The sequence below is a fragment of the Vidua macroura genome, chromosome Z (genome assembly GCF_024509145.1).
Source record: "Vidua macroura isolate BioBank_ID:100142 chromosome Z, ASM2450914v1, whole genome shotgun sequence".
Taxonomy (NCBI): domain Eukaryota; kingdom Metazoa; phylum Chordata; class Aves; order Passeriformes; family Viduidae; genus Vidua; species Vidua macroura.
The window spans coordinates 24,027,723-24,053,754 of NC_071611.1; positions in this window are offsets into that span (position 1 = coordinate 24,027,723).

Below are 26,032 nucleotides of genomic sequence, written 5' to 3' on the forward strand. Positions count from 1 at the left end.
GATACAGTGCTGCACAGTAGTTCTGATACAGTGCTGCACGCTGTTTCAGTAGTTCTTTAGTTTAAAACAAATAAAAGTACAATATCAAAGAAAATAGAATACAGAGGGAAAATGGAAACAGCGCTGCAAAGATGCTATTCACTCTTCTATTAACCACAGCAAGGTCTTTACAGACCTTCTTTGGATTAGAATTATAGCAAATTTCAGGCAGGGAGAGAGTAGCAAGGTCTAAGTTCTGACATGCAGTAAGTACTTGAATTTTATTTTGATATTTTTAAGAAGATTGCAGTGAATTACATTTTTTCAGGTTTTAAGAGAAAGAATAGCAGTAGAAAGATGTTAGATTCACTTCAAAATTCTTGGTTTGTACTTTAAGGGAGTTCATCTACTGTAATACCAATTTGCTTTAACTCTAAAAAATATGTAAGATATTGGCTTGTCATAGCCAGGGGCAATTTGTCTGTTGTGTTTGTGACTTATTTAGAGACTTTCTTTGAGATTCAAGCTCCTTACATTAGCTAGAACACAGAAACAAGTCATTTGACACTTTGCATAAAGATGACCCAGTGCATACCTGTGCTTCTTGGAAGGAACTGATTAGTGCCCTTACCTTGGATAAGCCACATTAGCTGGAGTAGCAGCTGACAGAAGCACTTCTCCTTTATGTGCACAGTAGCATCACCTCATGTGTTCCAGGGGCACTGTGTCAGTGCAGTGATGTTCCTGGTCCACCTGCTCCAACCATAACTACCTTTGGCAGAACTATGTCAGACTTGCTCAAAAGTCACCTCTTTTACTGTCAGACAGATCAAGTGTGGCAGGGAGCAGATAAGGACATAGGCAGCAGAGTTAAGACTGCCCTCTTGCACTTCTCTGTCCCTTTTTCAGGTACTTCTGTCCAACGCGTAGTGTCAACCTTACAATGCAAAGGCTTCCCTAGCACATCTCATACTATGTCCCAAAACCAGGATATATTCTTTCAATTGTGCCATGAACTAATATCCCATATGCCTTTCACTACCAAAATTAGGCCTTACAGTTTAGAGGTATTAACTAGATTATTCCACAGCTCTCCCCAGGTCTAGCTCTCTCCCAAGATTACATGTTGAATGGAGGTTGTATTTTTTTTTCCTGTGCTTGTACAGATGTATTCTGTACAGTCTAATATTAGATTGTAATTGCTATACATATTATGATTTCGTGCTGATAATAGTAAATCTAGGATCACCTGCAAAAAATCAGGGCATTCTGCTTTTGGCAATACTCATGCTACGAAAGAAAGAGAGAAACCCCAGAAAATTATGTCATACATCTACTTCTACATATAAGTATATGGCATCAGTGGCAAAAAGCCACATTCTTGCCCTTCTGTATCTGTCCAGACACCTGGCTTTCATTTATTTCTATCACTGTGTAAGACTGCAGAGATATACTTGTAAGAAAATCAGTTCTTTTAAATTTACTTGCATCTGCAAGTAAACACTGAAAAAAAGGTGGCTCCTTTACTTTTCATCTTTGCATACTAATCTGTTTTACAAATGTTTTAAACACAGCATGGCAACCCTAGCTGATAAATTCATGGAAAAAATATGACCGTGAACAATGACTAATGTCTGTCTCATGCATTTCTGCCCCAGATTCTGTCATACTTTTGGGGTGAGAAATTATCATATGGATTAAGTTAGTAACACTCATCCTCACATTTTCAGGGAGTGCTTCCTCTTAAATCATATCTCTTTGGACCCTGACAGGCTTTCACACCTAGTCTTATTTTATGCTGGAACTTCCCAGGGATGCATTAGTTGTGCTTCACAAATCACCATGTTTGCTAGTGAATGAAAGCAAGCATTACTTAAATATTTGAAGGAACTGGGAGCATTTTACACTTTTGATGGTGGTGAGCTAAAGGGTCTATCTCCTTGAAGCTTCTACCATATGTTTTGTTCTTAAAGCAAGTATCTTAATAAGGTAGTCACAGAAGATTTTGATTAGTGCAAGATTCCCATGATATCTTTATCTCATGGTATCTTTCTTCTATGGTTGTCTGCAGGTGTTTGTTTTTTTTTTTTTTTTTTTTTCTAAGGGATACTCATTACAGATCCTACAAGGGGATTTTAACCAATTTATTTCTTATTTTTATTCACCAAAAATGTATCTCTTCCGTCTGGTTTAATATATTTCTCTCATAGAAAAAAAAATACATAAGCAGCAAATGTCTCTCCTATATACAGAGACTGTAACTTGCCTGATACCAAAGATCAGACATGTATGAATCTAAATGGGGTAAACTAAATTACTTCTGTGAAATAAAGACTTTTGTGGATCATAGTAAGACATTTTTAATCTGGAAATGAAGTTTGAAATAAACTCTCTAAACAAAAGAAAATCAAAAGCAGAAATCTCAGAGACAATAGAGTTTTCTACAGAAAGGCATGACAATTTCCCCTCAGATAGGTTAGTACCATCACAGTGTCTATAATTTTCAAAATCCTTTTGAGATTTTGGCTGTAATTTTTTGGGCCTTGAAAGAGCTGAGTGCATCCAGGCCAACTGCTATCTATTTAACACAGGTAAAATAAACCCATCACCAGTAAGCAGGTATTCATACCAATGTTACCAGGTTAGTAATCCAGTAGAGTATGCGACAGGAGCCAGACGGAAGCAAATCTTACCAGCTAGAGGAAAAATTAAATTGGTTAATGAGATTAGCAAATTTGGCCAAGAGCCCATTTATTCCAAGTCATTGTGGTGCATTTTCAAGAAGACTTGGCACCTGAAGTCTTCAGAGGTAGTGCTTGCCAATGGTGTTCTAGTAAGAAGCAGCATGAATCATGTGTTCCATTAATCATTTCTTGGGTACTTAATTGCAGCATCCTACCATATAGCTAACCACCATGATATAAGCAAATACCATATAGCCACATCATAACACAATAATCCAAACCTATTTCAGCTAATTTTGCCAGTTTCTCCTACAGTTTCTAAACTGTCTGTGCAGAAAGTGGTAAGGTTTTCAGAGGATTGCAGCTGGTGTTCCCTTGTGCAACAAGTTATGTCAGCTGGCTGTTGTTGATACAAACTTCCTACACAAGGGCATAAGGTCTTTTAAGCTACTTCTGTTCCTCGAGGAGAAAGACAAATACCTCAAGAGGGTAGTAAATCTCATCTGAAGACAGGCAAACTCTGGAGCTGCTTATCTACTAACCATGAAGGCAGAGTGGACTAGTGACTTAAAATAGAGAGCTGTGTTGCAGACAGCTAAACATGAAATAAATTTGGCCTGTGTCCCATTGTGCACCCAGGTAATACAGTAGGGACAAAGAGGTGAGTGTTCCTGCCCTGGCTTCTGCACCTAGACAGGACAACTTGAAGGCAGACAATGATTCAACTTTGCACGGAAGCCAGTTCTTAACATTTTCTTGTGAAATTATTGTGTCTCTGAAGGGCAGTTCAGAACCCAACTAAAAGGCAACTGTGTAAATACAGAGAGCTAAACCTCTGGTTTGCACACATAAATAAGCTGTCTGATTTTAAAAAGGGCTCAGATTGATCCATTTTAGCAATTAAAATGCTTTTTAAAATTTGGTATCAACTACATTCCCTCTACTAGGCGAGCAATATTGCCCTTCAAACCTATGGCATCTTTAATTTTAGTTGTATTTATTTAAAGAGAAGTGTTTATGTGCCTAAAACCAAATCTGTGAGCTAGAAGGCATAACATGGTGTTAAGCTGGAAAAGCAGGAGAGACACACAGCTCAGTAAAACAAATGACAAACAAGAGAGAACAAATCAGTACCACTTCACCAAGAAATCTGGAAGTTGCAGAAATATGCTTTAGGCTGTTTGGTGTGTAAACTGCAAGGTCATTGTAAACTAGCATACAGCATACCTTTCTGTCTATCCTTAAACATATTCTTTGTCACCGTAACAAAAGCCACAGCTGTAAGCAGTTTATGCTGCAATTGCTTTATCAACAGCCATTGGAATAAAAGGTAAGTCCTCCTTTGTTACCTCAACAGCCCTCACCTCTGCTACAAAAATGCTCTTTAACTGGCTGCAGACGGGCTTCTTCACAAATGTTTCTAATTCAGCTAAACATCTTGATAGGAAATGTCATAAATTACGTGTATGGGTCTGTCAGTAGAATTTTCAACAGAAGTAACATGAGGTTGTATTGAAATAAAATGAAAACCTTGGACAAATTTCTGAGTCTATAAACGTTCAATTTCACCTACAATCCCACTCACAAAGACATTTGGGAAAACTTTGATGATCCCAGCAAACATGTGATTGGTGAGAGAAGGAGACTTGTAGACTGCAATTTCCCTAAATCTTGCACTGTTATCTTCCTGCACTTTCCACAAGTGATTCCATTTACACTTTTCAGAAGTGATAAAATGTATCACATATGAGCTATTGTGTCCATTTCCTGAATACTCATCTCAGTCCGGAAAAAAGATTCTCTTTACACTTTGATATTTATTTCCAGGTGTACTTATTTCTCTGGTAGGCATTTGAGATCTGGGTGCTGAAAAGATGCATGCATGTTCTTAATGTTATATATGTGAATACCACCATTGATCTCAGCAGGACTACCCTCCGTCTGAAGTCACTGAGACTACTCATGTCTGAAATTGGGCAAGTAAATTAAACCCTTTCAGGATCAGGGTTAGAACAGACAGTTTTTCCTCTTAATAGTGGTGAATGAAAAAAAAATCTGATTTTCAGAGCTAGTAATTTATTTTCTTGACACTTCTGTTATCAAGAAAACTATTTCAGTTCAGCAACTAATTCTGCTCTGTTTCTCCTGCAGTTGTAATTGACATTTTTGTAATACTTGGTTCTTGTTTTAAGTGCAGACTATGCTAACTTTGAAGTATTGTATGCTACCATGTAGCTACATTTTAGAGGTGTTGATTGGTTTCCTGAGAAGTTAAGTATGTCTACTGCATGTGGTTCTTTTCTATTTTATGGGATTCATATGCCACACTACTCACTTTTATGCCTCTAGTTCTTCGTTAAGGAGTGTGATTAACATCTATCATTGTCAAATTTGCATTGAAATAGAAACCGTTGCTTTGAAGCATCATGGATTTGAACTCCATGTTCTGGAACTGATGTGATTCTACACACACCACTCATCCTAACATGGTTTCAGGTTAAGGCCAGTTGCTGCATATCTATAACTCACAGCTTTATCCACCCTTTTAACCTCTTTGGAGTGCTCCTTCAAATCTCTGCTCCTGTGCTTCGTCTTGTTAGTTGGCTAAGCACTCTCAGCAAAGTACAGCCAGACATAAGAAAATGCTGCTTTTCCTTCCCATAACATCAGCAATAAATAGAAAAACAGCCAGGCAATTCCAGTCAAAGTATAGCTTATATTAAACAAAAGGACAAGATTTAAGAAAAAGGAGGTTATAAATGAACAAAAATCTGTACTCATGTCCACCTTTAAATAAGATGGGGTACCCAAGGAAAAGCCTAGTTTCTTCACACTGTAAAGAAATGCAAGAAGCAGTTCCATAGTAGTCCTATGGATAGAATGGGGTGGTTTTGCTGCTGGTTGTGCTTTGCACATGTTCATAACATCACATTTGGTTGTAGTCAAAGAAGCAGGGTTTCCCCAAATAATAGCTCATATGTTGCAACTTACACTTCTGAAGTGTTTTAACTCCAAGATGTCCTACTTCTACTGTATATTAATGAGTAAGGTTTTTTGCTCATTCTACCAGCAATCAGCAATTAAGTACACATTTTTAATCAGCTAGCATTCCAGTAACCCAGACACAGGTCAATAGTAAAAACACAGGTCAATAGTAAATAGTCAATAGTAAAAAACAAAAGCAACAAAGTTCTTTTAATATATGTTTAAGTCTGTATTTATATATATATATAATTCTGTGGATTCTAACACAAATTCCAATTTCCTATACTTTCTCTCTAGCCAAGAGTTTCCTTTGCTCGTGTTCACAGAGCAAATTATGTCAACTGCGTAATAAACTCATGATGGCATTCTTTAGGAGCGACTGAAATTGGATGCTCTAAAACCATAGATAAATTGCATTAGACCCATTGCTGTGAAATTGCTGAATCAAATACCAGCCACAGAAATGTCTCCATTTTCACAAGAAAAGGGTCTGGCTAGCATTTTCTTGCCAGTCTGGAAACACTGGGCCTAAACTTACTTTTTTCCTGGTAAATAAGATTCAGAAAGTTCCCAAATTACTTTCTATAATGGGTTCATATAAAAATAATTCAAAACTCCTTAAAACTCTTGTCTAACCCATTATTATTTTCAATATAATCTTTCTCAAAGGTTATTGAAACAGGCAGCATGAGACAGAAAGCAAAGCCAGTGAAGACAGATGGATTGGTAGAAACAAGTCAAGGAAACAGTTTTAGACTGTTTCCTGAGGAAATGTACTTTTATGTGCCTCTGTTCATCTGCCTGTTTGTACCTCTGAGTACTGCTATGTTGCCGTTGCTTGCCAGTTTTAGCCAACGTGCAGAGGACATAGTGCAAAATACTTTCATGCATCTTGTGTAAAGAGATAGTAAAATAGTGAGATAGTAAAATAGTGGGGAGAGAGCAATGAGTCAGAGACTACAGGCTTTATTCATTATTTGTCCTCAGAGAGTCAGAAGGGTGAAAGATAACGTGACTATCCCAAAGGGACTAAAAGTCTTGGTCAGCATTTGTCCTTCAGAAGGCATCAGACAACTCAGCTTTGAGGCATAAATTCCTATTCATAAATAGGAGCCCTATTTTCCCTAGTTTTTCTTAAACTAATTTTTGATTCATCCATTAAATATCTTCAAGAAAGCTGATCACTAGCATCACGTTCAGTGCAACCAACAAAGAGCCATACACAAAGTGAATCACCATTTAATGGTTGGGAATACACTCCTACATTTAAATGTTGCTACACTGTTAGTGGTAAGAATTGTCATAAGAGTACTTCAAAATTGCCTATGTTTTTGCTTTTTTCCAAAGATTACAGGAAATACTCCGAAAATGCATAAAAATTTTTACTCCTCTTCCAAGGAGGCAAAGCAGGCAAGAGGTGCCAGGGACATGTAGAGATGAAAAGAGATTTCTTCTGCCTTCTATTCAGTCATGTGGCCAAATATCAGCAGGTCCTGGAGTTATTACTAGTAGTAGTAACTTACTACTACAAAAACAGTAGAAACAATTAAAGTAATAATTAATACATATATATACCTCTATATTACACAATTACTTGAGAACTACACTGGGAAAGAGAGAACCAGACAGCTTTACTGATATAATTCAGTATCAAAGTAAATAATAGGAGTGAAAATGCTCACCTCTGTCTCACCTCCTAAACAATAGACTGTGCTCTTTTAGGCTTATCCATGTTCTCAGCTTTATGAATCCATTATATATAAAATTGCCAAATCACCATATAGTTAAGCAATTCCAGGTTCATATTACAGTTTGCATTGTGGTTAAAAAAATATTTTCAAATACTGCTTAAAATTACAATAACTCTTAAGAATTTGTTTTTATATTTGACTGGGGCCTTTCATCTCTTCCTAGTGCAGACAGGGACCTGACTCCATAAATCTGCAACTGATTTGTATGATGGCAACAGTTCCAGCTGCACAAGTGCTGTAACATCTACACCTAAATTAGCTCATGAGTTAACATATCTAGTTGGGTTATTACATTATTGCATCCATTATCTAGAAATGAAATACAGCTGCGTTGTCTGTAGCACCATTTTAAAACATGTACTTAACGAGCCTTAGAGCTCAAAAAGATTGGGAGCGTTTGGTGACAACAAATAAAAAGGAAACTTAATCTGGTCCTGTATTATCCAGCTGTATTTTTTTTTTTTCTGGTAAATCCTAATCAGGTGTTTACCGTAAATATGGGCAGTACTTTTAGTTTATTTGCTAAATAGGAGTCGGACACAGGAAGCATGCCTGGGTCACAGTCAAAAGCTTTCACTTGCAAAACAAGGTCACCCAGACACTTGAATTGTGACAGACACTTGAATTAAGAAAATATTTTTTTCCATCAGTTCAACATCAGGCTGACATTTTGATGGATCCTCCTTAATCTTTTTCACATTTTCTTTCACTAAAGGCAGCAGCATCAGCATGGCCTAGCAGTTTCCTCATTTCTGGGAGGAGAGGGAGGATGGGAATTATGGGAGGAGGGAAAGATGGGAATGGGGGCTGGGAAGTTGTCTCCATATTTTCAAAAGCTGAAAGAATCTCCGGAGAGCTCCCAGATTGCCTGTATACTTCTTTATGTGCAGCATGTCAGACACCTGTTTTCAATTGCGTCGACAGATCAGAAGATCCTCTTCCTTGGAGTCTGTAAGCCTGGCTGTTGCATATAAAACATTCCATGCATATGGCTGTCATTTCAGTTTCTTTGCAAATTATTTCTGTTCTGTGTGTAGGTGAGAGGCTTGTTTGAGGCCTGCTTACATCATACCTATGGAACTTGATCCCCACTGTAGGAAATGCATACAGAGGGCATTTGTTTAAATTTTTGGTCAGTGGGGGTCATTCTCATTGTAAATGGATTTTCACTCATAAACTATGTGAGATTAGTTTGAGTTCTCACTGGAGACCCCAGCTTTACAGAAATCGTGCCACATGAAAGCAAGATGACTTCTCATTTGAGCTTGTCACTGTGCAACTTCCAGATGCTAGCACATGGACCAGCAGCTTTTGCACAACTATCTGTCACAGCTGCAGCAAGGAGAACTGGGGAAATTCCACATTACAAGGAGCTGTGATACACCCATTCCTGGGAAATAGCTGTTTCAAAGAAAAAGTGGGATCACCAGAAGGAAATTGACCCATCTGCTCACATGAAGGTGACCTTATTGCTCTTTATTTTGTAAATCCTAATGTCACAGACCTGGAGATGGAGTTGTGCTGTTGGGTTAAAATCTGAGTACAGTTTTGAACATACACATTTGTGGGATTCTAGAGGCTAGTGATTGATCAAGTTCATTGCTGAGATACAGTTTGGAAATGGGAGGTCAGTCAGCTAAAGGAGGTGGAAGGGAAAGCAATAGGAGAAAAGGTCTTTGAGGGATGGGTAAACAATGAGTTAAACAGGATGTTCATTCACAAAATGTCACAATAAACAATGAACTTGACAGAGGAAACAAGTTAGCTCCTTTTTTCCCAAGGAAGTACATAAGATGAAAAAGTGACCCAAGAAGATGTGTGGCTCAGTGAGCAAAGAAGCATCACTTTCTTCCTGGTGTGTCCACGGACACTGCAGCTGCCCAGCAGCAGCATCTTTCAGTGGCACCCCAGGACCCTCAGGGAAAGACTGCTGCCATGGTACCTTCAGGCCAGGGCTGGAAGGAGCCTGTACCATGCACTGAAGTCTCCTCATGGATCTCAGAGTCTCAGAGCCCATGTCATAAACAAGTGTCTCCAGAGTAGACAAGCTACAACCCCTGTATGTGATGGTGTCCAGACACCAAGCACCCGAATTGCCTTCTTGTAAACAACCTTTTTTTTTTTTAACTATTGGAGGCACAGGCTGGTGGGGGCAGTGAAGGGGTGTTAAATCCCAGAAGATAAGGGACTAATGTGTCTGCTTGAAATGCTGGTAGCAGTATGACTGTGGAACCAACCAAGGAAGGTTGGAGGGCTGGTAGTAATCAACTGTGGGTAAGAACAGTATCTCTTTCTTTCTTTCTTTCTTTCTTTCTTTCTTTCTTTCTTTCTTTCTTTCTTTCTTTCTTTCTTTCTTTCTTTCTTTCTTTCTTTCTTTCTTTCTTTCTTTCTTTCTTTCTTTCTTTCTTTCTTTCTTTCTTTCTTTCTTTCTTTCTTTCTTTCTTCCTTCCTTCCTTTCTTTCTTTCTTTCTTCCTTCCTTCCTTCCTTCCTTCCTTCCTTCCTTCCTTCCTTCCTTCCTTCCTTCCTTCCTTCCTTCCTTCCTTCCTTCCTTCCTTCCTTCCTTCCTTCCTTCCTTCCTTCCTTCCTTCCTTCCTTCCTTCCTTCCTTCCTTCCTTCCTTCCTTCCTTCCTTCCTTCCTTCCTTCCTTCCTTCCTTCCTTCCTTCCTTCCTTCCTTCCTTCCTTCCTTCCTTCCTTCCTTCCTTCCTTCCTTCCTTCCTTCCTTCCTTCCTTCCTTCCTTCCTTCCTTCCTTCCTTCCTTCCTTCCTTCCTTCCTTCCTTCCTTCCTTCCTTCCTTCCTTCCTTCCTTCCTTCCTTCCTTCCTTCCTTCCTTCCTTCCTTCCTTCCTTCCTTCCTTCCTTCCTTCCTTCCTTCCTTCCTTCCTTCCTTCCTTCCTTCCTTCCTTCCTTCCTTCCTTCCTTCCTTCCTTCCTTCCTTCCTTCCTTCCCTTTTCTTTCTCTCTTTCCTTCTCTCCTTCTTTCTTTCTCTCTCTTGCTCTCTTTCTTTTCCAGTCTCTTACTCTCTCACTCTCTTGCTTTCTTGCTCTCATTCTTTAATTTCTCTTTTCCTTTGTCTCATCCTTTTCAGCCTACCCCTTCATCCAAAGTCCACTGCTTTGTGCTTATATAGTAGGTCAGAGACTAACTCATTTCCATGCCAAGCGTGTATTTACTAGTAAAACTTGGTGGTTTTTGGTGGGCTCTCTTCCACCACAAGCATTTACAAATTTTGGGTGCTGCCACCCCCCCTAAGGGTGAAACACCACAGGGGCAGCAGAGAAGAAAAAACACAGGCCAGTAGGAAGTACAAGAGAATCCAGATGTCATACTCTGAAATGATCAGAACAGAAGGCCAGCTCAGTGGCTTTCTCCAGGAGACAGGTGGCCTCCCACAACCTGCCCTAAGCTTGCCACTCACCTCACTGGGTGCTCAGACCTCTGCCAGGACCCCAGGGTTACTCAGGGTCCCAGGCCTCCACACAGTGGAGGAGAAATGCACCACATGTATGGGGGTGCATATGGAGGAGAGGGCGAGGGCCACTCTCTGGGGTGCTCAGGGACTTTTGGTTTGTAGTATCAAACCATCCTTGATGTGTACATTCCTCTGGACACAGGCTTTCACACTTGAGACCCCCAGTGTTTTCCTTCCTATTATCATGATTACAGAGCATGTAATCCCTTTTCTCCTCTTTTTTTTTTCCTTCATTTGATCTGTCATCGAGGAGCTGTTTTCTTTGCTCCCCTGGCCACTCTGCCCCTCCCAGCCCCAGCCATCTCTGGGAAACACACGCAGGCACACATGGCCTTTACTATAAGGGATCCCTCAAAGCAAGTTAAAAAAAAAAGATCAAAAAGTCACAAGTGTAGCAGATGTCAAGTAGTACCTCAAGACCTCTGCTTAACCCCTTCCTCAAGTTTTGCTGGACAAGAAATCAATCAGTAGGAAAAGCAAAGGTTTTCTAAAACTTTACTGTGCTTTATTATAAATCAGGGGTCAGTTTATTTATCCCAATGCCTTGCCCAACTACAGGAAACATTTAATGAACTGGCTTAAAACCCTGACTATGAACACACTTTCTACTAATTGGGGTTGTTTACGACTTTATGTAATAAAGTTTGACATTGCAAACTGTGAACACTTTTTACAGTACTTCCTTCTCCTTCTATCCCTGAAATGTCATCTAAAACCAGGTGTATGAAATGTCTGTGCAGCAGTTAAGCAATCAATGCCTCTTATCTAAATGACAGAGATGTATAGGGCATTTAAATCCTAATGATTATAAATGGGGGAGAAAATAAGCGTGGAGGAACTTTTCCATCTTTTTTCTCTAAGTACAGTATGCCTTGCAAATTTATCATATTCTCCACAAGCCACCTTAGGATTGCCTACAACTCCTTACAAAATGAAAAATTGCAAACTGTTTTGCAGAGGGAAAGTAACTTCTCAAATTGCAGCTTTGTCTGCAGTTTGGGGAACACTGCCCAAGTTAAAACTGAAAAAAAAAAAGTAATAAAAAACAGTCAGCCTGAAAAGGTAGAAAACCTTGAACAGTTTGTTGGAACAAGCCATAGAAAAGTTATTTCCCTGTGAGCACAGAGAGTTTTCAAAGTCTAATGAAGACTGAAGAGGAGAAGGGAACAGTTCTACCTGTGTATTTTATACTGGGTCAGTGTTGGTTTACAGCTACTGGTTCCAGTTCTGCAATCAGTTCTACCCTGGCAGACCTTTTCACCTAGGCAGAGATCCTGTGAGGGCTTTTCATCTTTGCACAAGACATAACTCCCCCAGTTAGATCAAATTGCAGGATCAGGGCCTGAGCATGAATACATCCAGTCCTCGCAGGAAATGCTTGACTCAGCCAAAGAAGTGTAACTCAAGAAAAAACACTCTACTTCATGTGGAAAAAACAACTTCACTGAATATATTAATCTCTTTCATTCTATCACTGCAACCAGCATCTTCAAGAAAATGTGACATTTCCTCCTTCTCTGACATGCCAGTCCTCTTCCAGGATCATCCTGGAAGAGTAAAATTACAACCAAATCCTGCACAGGTACAGAGGTCTGTAATTATGTCTCTTCATGCATGACTGGCATCTTGATTTTGTATTATGCAATTTGATCTTTATCTGCCTGATTACAGGCACAATGAGAACAAGAGCATGACCTTCATCTCTACTTATCTGCCCCCAGCAGACTGGGGATTTTCAGGCCTTGGTTTGGCTTATCACTGGTGATCCAGCCACTTTCCAAGACAAAACAGTGGAAATTTGTTCAGGAGTGTCCGTGCAGGAGCTGCAGCATACATGCACTTTATCTTTTCATGCATCAGAACCTTATGCCCTTGGAGGACCTCAGCCTCACCAACACACACAAACACATGCACAGGTTCATTGACAGATCTACCTCCAGCAGGTCTGCATAAGGCAAAGCCTCTTCCCTTAGTTATTTTCTTCATAACTGATGCCCTCCCCTAAACTTCACTTGTCTGCTGGCTGAGGAAAATGAATTTCACACATTGAGGCATGTACTGGGAGACAAATCTAGACAGAGAACTTAAGGTAGAAACCTAGAACGTGTGAACTAGTAAGGATTAGATCCAGCATCATGGACCTAAAACATGAGAGGATACAGGGAGGCATGCAAAAGGGACAGGCCAATCTCAACATACCAAATCTTGAGCTGCAGCTGATAGTCACAGGACAAAAGAACACACCAGGCTCAAGGGTACGTAGAATGATGCATACCTCTGCAAACATTCAACTTTTCATGAGCTCTGGACCAGGGTTGACAATTCTGGGATACTCAAATTAGTTATAAATGTGTCTGTGTATCTAAGCTTGTGACTGCAGGCTCACTGGATTTTCAAACCAGTCTAAGCAGGATGGATAAATGTCTGTCATGAAATTATCCTAGTTCTTAAGCATAACTTGTCTTCCTGCATCTGAAAATTCAGAAGTATCTGTCTGTCTCCCAAGGTCTCTAAATACCTTTGAAAATCTGGCACTTAACATCTGGGATCTGTGAAACAATGAGCCCCATTACTGAGAACATTCAAAAGGCTTCTATTTAAGGCAAACAGGGTCAAATCTTGTTTTCTGTATTTTGTTTTTTGGTTGTTTTTTTTTGTGGTTTTTTTGTGGGTTTTTTTTGTTTGTTTGTTTTTGGTTTTTTTTTTTTGTTTTGTTTTTTTTTGTTTGTTTGTTTTTTGTTTTTTGTTTTTTGGTTTGTTTTTTTTTTTTGTAAAGTTGTCCTAAGGACACCTGGAACATAGCTGGGATTCTCAATGCAATGCTTCATGCAGCATTATGTATCGTTCACTTAGCTCCTGTAGCTAAGGAGTATTTTTCTGTGTCATTTATAGATAAAATACTATCAAGTCAAGTCAGTGTTTCTTTTTGCTTGATTTCTGGAGAGAATAAAAATATAGTGCAGGTGCAATTAATCTTTTTTTATATATAAAAAACAGTTCTCCTTCACTGTAGCATAGCGGGGGGAAGAGAAATAATTTTCTCTAATGGTACAGGATTTTTCTCTTTAATCAAAAGCATTTGATGGCTGAACATTAATAACATGTTTGTCAGTAACAGTAGTCTGGTTCAAACACTATTCTTTGAACTAGAGTATCATGTTTGGGTACATTGCAAGTCCACAGTGATTTTTACACAGCGTTTTATTTTACCTTTTCCTTGTGTCAAGAGATTCAAGTTACATGTGAACTGACAGACAGATGCAATAGATTCTCTGCAGAGAATAATGGTAGGCAATGGGGTTTGTAACTTTTCAAAGTGAACTGCCATATTTCAAGTGTCCAACCTGGTGATGAATCTGCTATCATTTACCATTAAATGCTTTGGTCTCTACTTTCAGATATGCTTTTTGTTTCAGCCTTGTCATGAAATATAAAGAATGACCAGTTTTGCTTTTATTAAAATCTATGCCAAAACTATAACAAATTCCAGGACAAGCAGGACAAAACCCAAAATAAACCTATGAAATTGTGTCATATGGAAACCTAGCCATAACATGGAAGAGATATTATTGTCGTGAAGATCTTCCACAGCCATCAAAGTCTGGAAGAATCTCTAATAGATTATGTCTGGCATTTGAATGGAATCAAATGAATATTTAACAGTTTAAGAAGAAGTAGGTGTTTGTGCCAGACTCCGATAAGGTATCAATCTTCGTTCTTTGAAATAAAAGAATTATTCTTTGTTGGCAGGAGATTTTTTTTTTTTTTTTTTAATTTTTAAAAAACAGTTAAGAGGGTGGGAAATTTTACAAATATTTGAGAGAGTTTGAGATCATTTTGGTTTGTCTAATGTCTCTGATACTGGCATATACAATGCAGAGAAATGACAGATTGATGGTCACCACAAATACCAAAGACTATCACCTGCTGGCCCAAATATGGCATACCCTTATGGTGTCAGATTCTACTTGTGCTTTTTATTATGGTTTACTTAAAAAGGTCAGAGTAGACTGGGAATCCCAATGAAATTCAATCTCTCCATTTAACAAGGAATCTAGTAAGATGCCTTGAATAGGATAGGAAAACTGTATTTTGAGGATTGGAGTAATCCCAAAGGAGTCTTTTTCTGGCCACAGATGAAATAAACTGACCTGATACTTTATTCATAGTCAAGCAATATTTTACTTCTTATTTTTAATTAAAATTTTATTTCAAAGTGTTTCTATGTACAGACATAGGATTTGTGAGAGACACCATATAGTAGTAGGAGCAGTGTTTTAGATATAGATATAATACAACAAATATACCTGTCCAACGTCAGGAAAGCAGAAAATGAACAAAAAATGCACTTCTACAAGCAGCGATTTATTTGCCCACATATCTCCTCTGTGAGGTATATGAGGAACAAGGGAATATGATCTCATTGAAGAAAGAATGCTTTCCTCATCCAGATTCCCATCAGCACACAAACCATAACCTCACATTTCAGAATATTAGATTCAGTCCCACAGAACAATATGCCACACAATAGTTCTTTGTCAACTCCTCTTTACCACTATGCCAAGAAGCTGTCCCATTCACCACCGTGACAAGATAATAGCTTCATACAGTCTTCTCCTACTTCTGATGGGGATGTTTGCCTTCAAAAATAGTTGGCTTTTTAGTGTATGCATGAAAATATCTGAAAAAATTCAGATTCTAAGATAAATATCTCCTAGATTTTAAATACCACTTCTACTGGGGAAAAATAAACCAAAACCATGGGTTTGGTTTTCAGTGTGTTTGCTTTCCTTCACCTGGGACAATGTCACTTTCAAGACTGGAGAGAGGACTTCTTTCACAGATTATTTTTGCAGCCAAGAATCAGCCCTCAGGCACCATTTATGTTTGACTCTAGTGAATGCAGTTAGTCCCCCTGCTGTCATAACCACCAAAACTGCATGCAGTTTCTTCTAAAGAAAGACAATAGTCAGGTCCCATTTGCTGGGAAGTAGACCCATGCCTGCTGACAAAATAAAGGCAGCACTGACAAAAAAGGCAGTTTTTAGAGTTACACACGAGATTTCACTTTTCAGCGTGCTCAGCAACAGAAAACAGAAGCATTAGAACACGCAATAAAAGGTAATATGTTCTTATAGCATCCATCATTTCTGACAGGAAATCTACAAAATCCATATCCCTTTTTTATTCTCTTTTCTCCTCTCTACTATCAGTCATTCCCTTCAACCACAGGTGAAAACCCTTGAAGTGTTCTTGAATTATTTGTTAGCATGTGATGCCAACATCATGTTTTTAGGTAAAATGATTTCTGAGAAGCAGCTTCTGAAAGATCAGGCAGCCTTTTATCCTCTGTGAGAGCCCCTCAGGAAGGTATTCCTCTGCCATGTCCCTACATTAATATCAATGAGATTATAAGAGGAGTGAGGTAAGGAGATGATACTTCAGATGTTCTCTTTGGCTGACATATTTCAAAGCAGTCCCAGACACTGACTGCAGCATGGAGTTGTCTACTGAGAAACGTTCTTTAGGGAATTATAACCAGGTCCTTGATTCAGCTTCATGTTTTCCCTGAACTGGCTGAAATCTGGCAACAGGTAGCAATCCAGTCTATAGTGTGTGGTGAAAGCAAAGGTCTTCAGAAGCAGAAGCAGGCAGCAGCTCAATTGCCAAAATCATTTTCTGATGGGTCAGTGTAGAATACTTTAGTCAGCTGCCTTTTAAATTAGTTCAGTTGCCTCTACTTTTGCCCTTCTTTTGGGTTCAGGTCCTATGTCTGTTCCCAGAAAAGTCAGTAGGAAAATGGATCATGCCATGGGTTGCAGTATCATTGCATATCCTATCCATTGGCTGTCTCCCAGTGGAAAGAGTTAATCTTCTGTGGGTGAACAGCAAGAGCATCTGAGCTGAGTGGTCTGTGATGGTAATAAGTTTTCCTGAGAAGTAATTGTAGCGACATTAGCTTTTAAGTCTTCAGAAAACTTTGCAAGCAAATTGTGAGCTTTGGCTAAGGAACGATAATCTCTGAACTGTAGCATAAATACCTGTCACAAGAAACCCAGTCTAGTCTGATTTTTGTCATAAAACTATCCTGTTTGGACTGCAGGAGGCTGAAGAGTAGACTTCACTAATGAGAAAAATCATCACATTTTTTTATTAAAACCTAAAAATTACAGAAAACATATTTAAACACTCATTCCTTTGTCTCAGCACAGAATAATATTCAGCATAACTTTTTTAATCTTTTAAACTTGTAACCAGAACTTAATTTCAGCCTTGAGAAATCTGATGGAATTTTCTCAAATTATTAATGAAAATGTTGTCAGAAATAGAGTGAAGCATGTGACATATCCAACGCTACCAAAAGACCTTTCACTAGGCTTACGAACTTAGGTGTAGCACCTGACAGTGGATTAACAGTGCTAGAAAGCATCTACTTTCAAAGCAGGAAACATGGTGCCTTTCTGTTAGTGTTGGCCCTACCTTGGACCTTCATCTGGAGCTTACTGAACCGCCTGCAGGGGGAAGTCCGTAACTCTGTGCCGGGATATTTAATCCTGACCTTCCTGGGGCTGCCTCAGACACACCAATTACTGCTAACTCTGCATGGACACTGACACCTGTTTGTTGGAAACTAGGGTGATGTAACCAAACCCATTTTTGCTCGGATTGTGAAGACTGTTGGTGCTGCTGGTTGAGACCTGGAAAACTTACTTTTCTATTAATGCCTCTTTTGTGGCAGTTTTTGAGTTTCTTTTGGTTGGGATCATTTTTGGTCATCATTACACCACCTCAAAATCTTACAATCAGACATGTGCATAGTAATAGCCAGAAATCCCAAAACACTGTTTTCAAGGTTACAAAGGACAGCATACATAGGACAAAGAAGTAGAATCTATGCCATACACTGAGGTTGATTTCTCTTTGTCTACACCTAGGACTGGACATGGAGTTAGAAACAGGTTCAATATTGCTAATACATGAAATTCAAAACTGAGAACATTGAAGGAAAAAAAATCTAACATTTAAAACCAGCTCTTGGACATGAAATATAATGTATTCAACAGCTGCACGTTCTTCAGCTTGCACCAAAACAGCTGCAACTGTGTGCCTCAGTAAAAACAGAGCAGTCTGCATCTTTTCCATAAAGTACACAGGCTACAACATGCTACAACAGCACCTTTCATCAGCAGCCAGCTATAAGAATCAATTACTTCCTAGAAGAGCTCTGGATGTATTTTAAACACAGAAAAAATGCTGTTTTCAAGAGGTTACTTTTCAAGATTTATAATCAAGTGCCTGACAAAACTATAGGCCTGTCCATTACCAAATTGTATAAAAATGACTGACTTCTGCAACAAGGAAATTCCACAGGACCCAGCTCTTTTTCTGGAGGAAGAACAAAGGGTACAGCTGTTCCAAGGATAGTGCTTCAGCAGACATGTCTGCATGCAGCAAGGAACTCTAGGTCAGACTATAGTGTTTATATTACTTACATCAAACTACTAAGCCTAAACTAAGCTGGCACTCCCCTAATTCACAAAAATAACACTAGTGAGAACAGTAGAAATCACAAAGGGAAAGGGTCCCTCTAACTCTGCAGAAGGAAATACATAAATAAAAGACAAAGGATGTAAATGATGGGCTAGTGAGAATCTGTGAACAAACTTGTACGAGGCAAGGATTTGCAAATATGCAATTCTATCATTTTACATTTTATTAGAATGGGCAGGTACTAGAGGATTCCTTGTCTGGTTCACAAGTATATGATACCTGCAGAGGTAAAAGAGCATATAGGTTAGTGTCCCTACATAGAAGATAAATAACCTTAATAATCTGTATAAAAGCCCTTAACTCATGATATTCAGACTTCCACAAGAATACATCAAGCTGGAAAACCATGGGTTCTCCACATGAACTAAAAATGGACCTGTGAGCAAAAACGTGGAGACAGATAAGTTAAGCTATATATGGAGACAGTGGGAATATAGAGCAGCAATAACAGGCGTTGTCTGACAGGCATTGTGATCTCTACAATCACAAACTGCATCCTTTTCACAGAACAGTTATTCAGACTGCTGACCAGTGACAATAGCCTATACTGGTCACAGACAGAAAGCATGGAGCCACTCAGCAGTGCAGGAACCAAGGCAAGGGAAGACGTCTTTTACCTGAGAACAGTTTGTGCAGTGCAGCAGAGAAGGGCTCGATCCACATTCCATCTTTACCACACTGCAGACATTTAAGGACCAAAATATTTCAGAAGAAATATCAGACTGTCATAGTTTAGTAACAGTGTTCCTCAACTTAGTACTTCCATTGAAAATAGTACCACGAACCATTACTCTCACTGCTCCAGTGGGAGACACAAAAGGTGAATTATTTCATTATGGGTTGAGATAAGAACAATTTACTGGAATCAGCAATGAGATGAAAAACCAAACAGTAACAGCAACAACAGTAGTAACAACAGTGTACAAAGGAGAAAGTGATTTGCATCACCAGACTGAGACAATGGACAATGGTGGATGGATCCTATGCCCACCACATTTGCACACAACCAGAAACCACACACATCTTCTTCTCCAAACTGAGAATCCCTCAGTTCCACACACACAAACACACACACATCCAACCCCCCTCCTCACCAGTGATGTGTGTGGTATAGAATAAGGACATAGACAGACCAGCTCCAGGATCCACCCCTCGCAGCTAATGTGGAAAAATTAACTCTGTTCTGGCCAAAACAAGGACACAGACAGAGACAAACAAATACATAGAGCCAAAGAATGGATGAGGGTATTGAGTCTTTCATTAGTAAATTTGCAGATGACCCTAAGTTGGGATCATGTGTTGATCTGTTGACAGGTAGGAGGGCTCTGCAGAGAGACCTGGAACTGTTTGATAGAGGGCAGAGTCAAATAGGATGAAGTTTAATAAATCCAAGCGACAAGTCCTGCATTTTGGCCACAATAACCCCCTGCAATGTTATAGGCTGGGGACGGTGTGGCTGGAAAGGGACCTGGGGGTACTGGTGACAGCTGACTGGACATGAGCCAGCAGTGTGCCCTGGTGGCCAAGAAGGCCAAGGGCATCCTGGCCTGTGTCAGGAATAGTGTGGCCAGCAGGAGCAGGGAGGTCATTCTTGTCCTGTACTTGGCACTGGTGAGGCCACACCTTGACTGCTGTGTCCAGTTCTGGTCCCTCAGTTTAGGAAGGACTTTGAGATGCTTGAGCGCATCCAGAGGAGGCAACAAGGCTAGTGAGGGGTTTGGAACACAAGCCCTGTGTTTGTGGAGGAACGACTGAGGGATCTGGGGGTGTTTAGCCTGGAGAAAAGGAGACTCAGATGTGACTTTATCACTCTCTACAACTCCCTGAAGGGTGGTTGTAGTCAGGTGGGGGTTGGTCTCTTTCTCCAAGCAGCAACTGACAGAACAAGAGGACACGGTCTCAAGCTGTGACAAAGGAAATACAAGTTGGATATTAGGAAAATGTCTTTTCTGGAAATAGATAAAGTTCTGGAATGGTCTGCCTGGGGAGGTGGTGGAGTCACCATCCCTGGATGTGTTTAAAAAAAGATTGGATGTGGCACTTGGTGCCATGGTTTACTTGAAGTGTTAGGTCATGGGTTGGACTCAAGAGATCTTGAAGATCTCTTCCAACCTAGTGATTCTATGATTCTGTGTGAAAGAAGGTTATGCAAATGAGCTGAAGTCTTCCCAGAAGTAAATCTTGGACATCGTTTTACAAACTAATTTTGCAGGGCTATCTCTGAATCACAGCACTACAGTGATGGGTCACTGAGTATTAATGTGACATTACAAATGAATTCCCCATCCCCAGTGCTAAATCCTAACCATCAATATGTAGGATGGAAAGACGAGTACCATTGTGAAATACACACAGCAGAACCCCAGCTGATAAGAAACCAAAATCTTTTAGGATAGGCTGTCATGAAACCACAGGTGGAGAAAAAACACTTTGTGGTGACAACCTGCTTTCATCACAAGACTAGCACCCATTACATCACCTCACAGAAGGTGGAAATACAGGGAAAATAAATTAACTCACTAATAAATAAGGTGAGGGAGTGGTGAGTGTGCAGTAAGAAATATGTCTTTGGAATATTTTGCATTATTTGACTGATAGCATCAGATGTAAGGAACACAAATAAAATGCTAACAAAGTTAAAAGGCCATTGATATTGTAGTAAATTTTGCTATCTCAAATAAATGTGGTAAAAGGCTGTTATGATGGACAGCTTCCTGAAAGAGAAGGCAGAAGATAATACATGTGGTAACATGAAACTCTCTTCAGAGGAAATGCTTAACAAGATAGACTATGTGGGAAACTGACTAAAGACTGAATGTTGCACTTTCTTGGCTTCTTCTTTTTCTTTATTATACATTGCAGAAAATGTAGAATGCTGTTCCCACTGAGGGCAACCGATCTCCTGATATCTCTCCAGGCACTTGAAACAGTTGTAGTACAGATTGCTTTTGCTGAGGTTAAAAGTTAAACAGAATTCTTACTTTAAATACATATCGGAAAATATGCTTGGGCAAAAGAGTCCTCAGGGCTAACCAATGAGTCAGCTGATTAAGGTTCTGCTTGAAACAGTTCATAAAACAATTCCCAGTTTGTGTCTGACAAACTTCCTTTGTCACCTGTGGGTTTTGTTAGTTACCTTCTACCCTTCCAAGAACAAACCTGTACTTTCTGCTTGTCATCGTTAAGTGAAATGAAAAGCTTTTGTTAACCACTTTGAGTTGTTTGACTGTGATAAAATAGTTTTGATTAGAGACTGTTTTATGTTACTTTCCAGAGTTTATTTTTCCTTTTAAAGGTAATATGAGACTATAGGTTAGATTTAAAGTTTTCTTAAGTAGTCTGTCCAGAGGTAATAGATACTTCAGTGAAGAAAAGGCTATCTGTCTTCACTTGCATTATGCTTGCTGTTTGTCTTCTTCATAACATAAAATGTGTTTTATCTGCTGCTTCCAATACCATCAGCAGTCACAATTTGCTGTTGACCTCTTTAAGATGAGTATATGCTGTTAATGTGAGCTTTGTAATTCCCTTTGAAACAATAGAGCTAAGCTAGCTCCTGGTTGTGCTTGGGGCGGGGGATTTATAATACCCCCAGGCTGCAAATACATATGTTCATAAGCTTGAGATGGAAATGGAGAAACCAGGAGTGAAAAGGCTGTAATGAGAGCTGCACCCATCCCGAGCAATATCATTTGGATCCAACTTGTAGAAGGGGGTGATGGACAAAACAGAAGAGACAGAACTGAAGGTTTGTATAGGATATTTTTTAAATTAAACTGTTCCATTTTAGGGAGCTTGGTGTTTATAGAGTGATTAACTAGCATTACTGAAAACTATTGTTGGTCAGGCATATCAAAGGAGAGGAGGCAACTGCAGATGAACAGGTTAAAAGAAATATTCAAACAACTACCTCAAAAGTTTGAAGACATTTTAAATTTTCCCTCACACAGCAAATACTTATTCCTCAAGGACTGTGTTCAAGGGAAGTTGGAAAACACAGGACCTGAGATATATGGATTCCTTTATCATACATACAGGAAGAAAATGAAACAGTATTACCTTTTGAAAATTCACAGCAGAGACTGAAAAAGCAAGAGTCAACTTCAATCCCTATCAATAAACTAGTTAAGCATTGTTACAGATCTCTGTGAGAAGGCTCCTTGGCATTCAATATCTTCTGTCCAATGGGCAAGAAAGTAATTGCCAAGGTATGCTCTAGGGGTTGTACCAATGAAAAAAATAATACCTCCTTTTTCTCTCCTGGCTAAAGACACTCCTTCCAGATTTTGAAGGTACTGCATGGACAGAGGTACTAACTCAGTAAACTCAGCTGCTGCTTTTCTGCTTCATACATCAATGGAAAGGGGAAGACTTTTATAGTACCATGCATCTGCTTTAAAACAGATAATCAATACCAACAATTAATAAAAAATGTGTATTTAATCTCTGTTATGAATTCTTACATAATTTTCAAACCTGCTACTTCATAGTTTATATTTTTTAAATAGAAAATTTCAATGTGGTAGAAGCCAGACATAACTGTGCATTGAAATTTTCCACAGTAAAAACAAATAAATAATTCAACACATTAAAAATAATTCTAAGGAAAGCCCAATGCTATTTTTAATGCGGAATTGTTAATTTGCTTGTTTGTTTGTTTTTATTCTTGAAACCCTACATGAGAAAGTAGGTAGGACCAATATATAGAGACATGGAATCATATAGATTGGATGGGACCCTGAATGCTTGTGATCTGATTCTCTGCTCGAAGCAGGGTCAGTTTTGAAATGAAATCAGACTGCTTGGCCCTACCAAGCTTGTTGTATCTCCAGTGACAGAGATTTCATCATCTCTCTGGGCAACCTATGGATTAAAAAAGCCCAAACCTTCTTGATAAGAAACACAGGTAAAGGCACAGCTAATGCATATTGCCTGGCATCTCAGGTGTTACTCATACAGAAGTGTAAATAAGTAATTCTTAGGTAATATTAGAAGGTTTGCATTAACTTTTCTGAGATACCCCACCTCTCAGGTGGTCCTTTTCACTTTCCTAGGCAGTCTTACAGCCTAGCAGTCTTGGACCAGATTTCAGCAAATAATCAGATTGCTCTAAACTCATCTAATTTTATCTACTTTTTTTCAAGATCAGCCACAAATAGTGCTTCTCTTTCTTCACTGTTTCCAAGTTTGGGAGGTTGGTTGGGGTTATTTTCACTGCCCAAGTTAGCTAGAGTTATTTAGCTATTAGTTATTTTTCACTGCACAGGTTAGCTACACTGTCAGACTATTCACTTTCATCATTGATATGGTACCTTTTTAAAACAAGCAAAATCATACCATGGTCTTAGCAACACTGATGTTATTAGATCAGAGAGGGCTGTGAAGCTTCAGAGTGAAGCAGGGCTGTCACTTTTGTAGACTCATTGTATTTAAATCAAAAATCATTCTGCACAGTTTTTCCAAAATTCACTAGCACCTAAGTCTCTCTGTTTCAATTGCTTATGGCCATGCTTTTCTTTAATATACAGGTATGTGTTGCTGATAATGATGTCAAACCAGTAGTCTCAACAATACAGCCTCCTGCTTTTCCTTAGAACAGTTATACTGCAACTAGCAAGGCTATCAGAGCAGTGTGCCAACTAGGAGAGTGACTAACGTCAAGAGGAACAACCTCTGTGTTCAGTCTGCATCAGATCTGTCAGTTACTGTGTAGTGACCAGGAAGAATTTGTTGTAAAAATAACATTTGTGTACTATAAACTGAGGAGGTAAAAAAGAACTTAAGTTCAACTGCAAACACACTTCCTCATGTGTTATCTTAAATTAAACACCATAGAAGTTCTGGAAACACATAAGCAATTAACTTTGTGTTCCCATAAACTCTACAGACACAATATGAAGGATTGTGGCCAAGGCTGAGTGGGTATTTTTAGTTGAAATCTAAACCCACTTAAACCAGTTACATTCAAATTAGCCTGTTCACCATGTATTTTCTGGTTCAAGGCTTCACTGCAGTAATGTGATAAGGGAGTGGTTTTCACCTGGGTGCTTGCCTGGCTTTTTCTCCAGCCACTCCCTCACTACAGCTGTCACTGTCACCATGTGCTTTGTACTTCTACACAGCAGTGCTCACCATGGCAAAGGAGCCAAGAAAGTAGAACAGGTTAGGGACACCTGCCCAGGCTTCCTGCAGAATGGCTGGCAGAATGAGCAGAGGGAGAGCTGATCCCTGTGGGGATCATTGGAGGGAGCAACAGTGCAAGGAAAACTCTGCATATCTGCAAAGTTGGTGTGGCTCTCTCCCACGGCCAGATAGGCTGGGGAAGCATCAAGGCATTGCACGGCTGACATTTTTTGGTGGTTGAAAAATAAAAGCAAAGATTGAGAAAAGGATTTGTGGCAGTAGCATGTTGAAAGAAAGCTGTGACAGAGGCAGAAGAGAAAGAGAGGAGGTGTTCTCAGAAGGAAATGGTGTTCTCAGAAGGAGAAAGGAATGATGACAGACTCAAAAAAGGGATAAAGGTCAAAAAGGTGAACAGAAGGAGTAGGAACCAAAAGAAAAAAGGCCTTATGCAGACTACCAAATGGTCACATTCACCTGGCTGACATGGCAAAGACTTCAGTGGAGATGTAGAATACATGAGAAAGATAAGAGTGAGTGAGAAGAGACAGCAGGATACTCCCTTTCCACAATTCTCCTCACACCTCTTCTCATTTATATACACATTTAAATATGGCTCAAGTACACAGCCATTTGTACTATTCGTTTCTTTCCACATCCCATGTCCCATCCCAGTACAATCCACTCACATGACAACTGTCAGGCCACTCACAAGCACCAGAGATCCCAGACACTGCCTCCAGTTTTGATCTGTTTTAATCACTAGTGAGTGTTGAGCCAGCAGCCTCTGAGAGAGCTCTCGTACATTTTTTGCATGGATGCAGTGCACCATAACTGCTAAGCCAGGAGTCTCAAAAAGGCTGTGCATTGGCATCGTCCACATCAGTCAGAGACCTGAAGCCAGAGATCTTCCCAAGACCCAAGTTTGCAAGGAATCTCTGAATGTCTGGGGGTTGTAAAGGGTTCACAGCAGGCAAGCAACTTCAAGACCAGCTAGCCAGGAGTGTTAGTGCTTGCCCTTGGCATCAACCTCAGCTTTAAAAGTTGCAGATACCACTAAAAGCTATATATTTGCTAAGTAGTCCTAATGAGGCCTTGATACTTTAGTGACTTGTTTCTCAGCATCATCCCAGAAAATTAAGAGACCAAAGGTCTGGCATAATCCCCAGAACATCTGAGTGAGTATGCTTGTGCCTATATACCTTTGCAGTGCTTGAGATCTGTAGTCTTGCTTCTACTGCAACAGACTTCTTGGCATGCTCATACCTTTATTTGGTCTTCTTTCACTCCTTTCCAATTTTAACGACTGCCCTTCTAGATGTGCTTGACTTTTAAGCTATTTCCCACATGCTGGTTCTGTGGCTTTCCTTATTATTTTTCTTCTTGTTCTCCCTAGGTCCCATATGATCATGTTTCATTTTTTTTACTTTGTCATTATATGCCAACAACTGGCACCTCTAATCCTGCATTCATTACTCTGTTCAGGACTTTA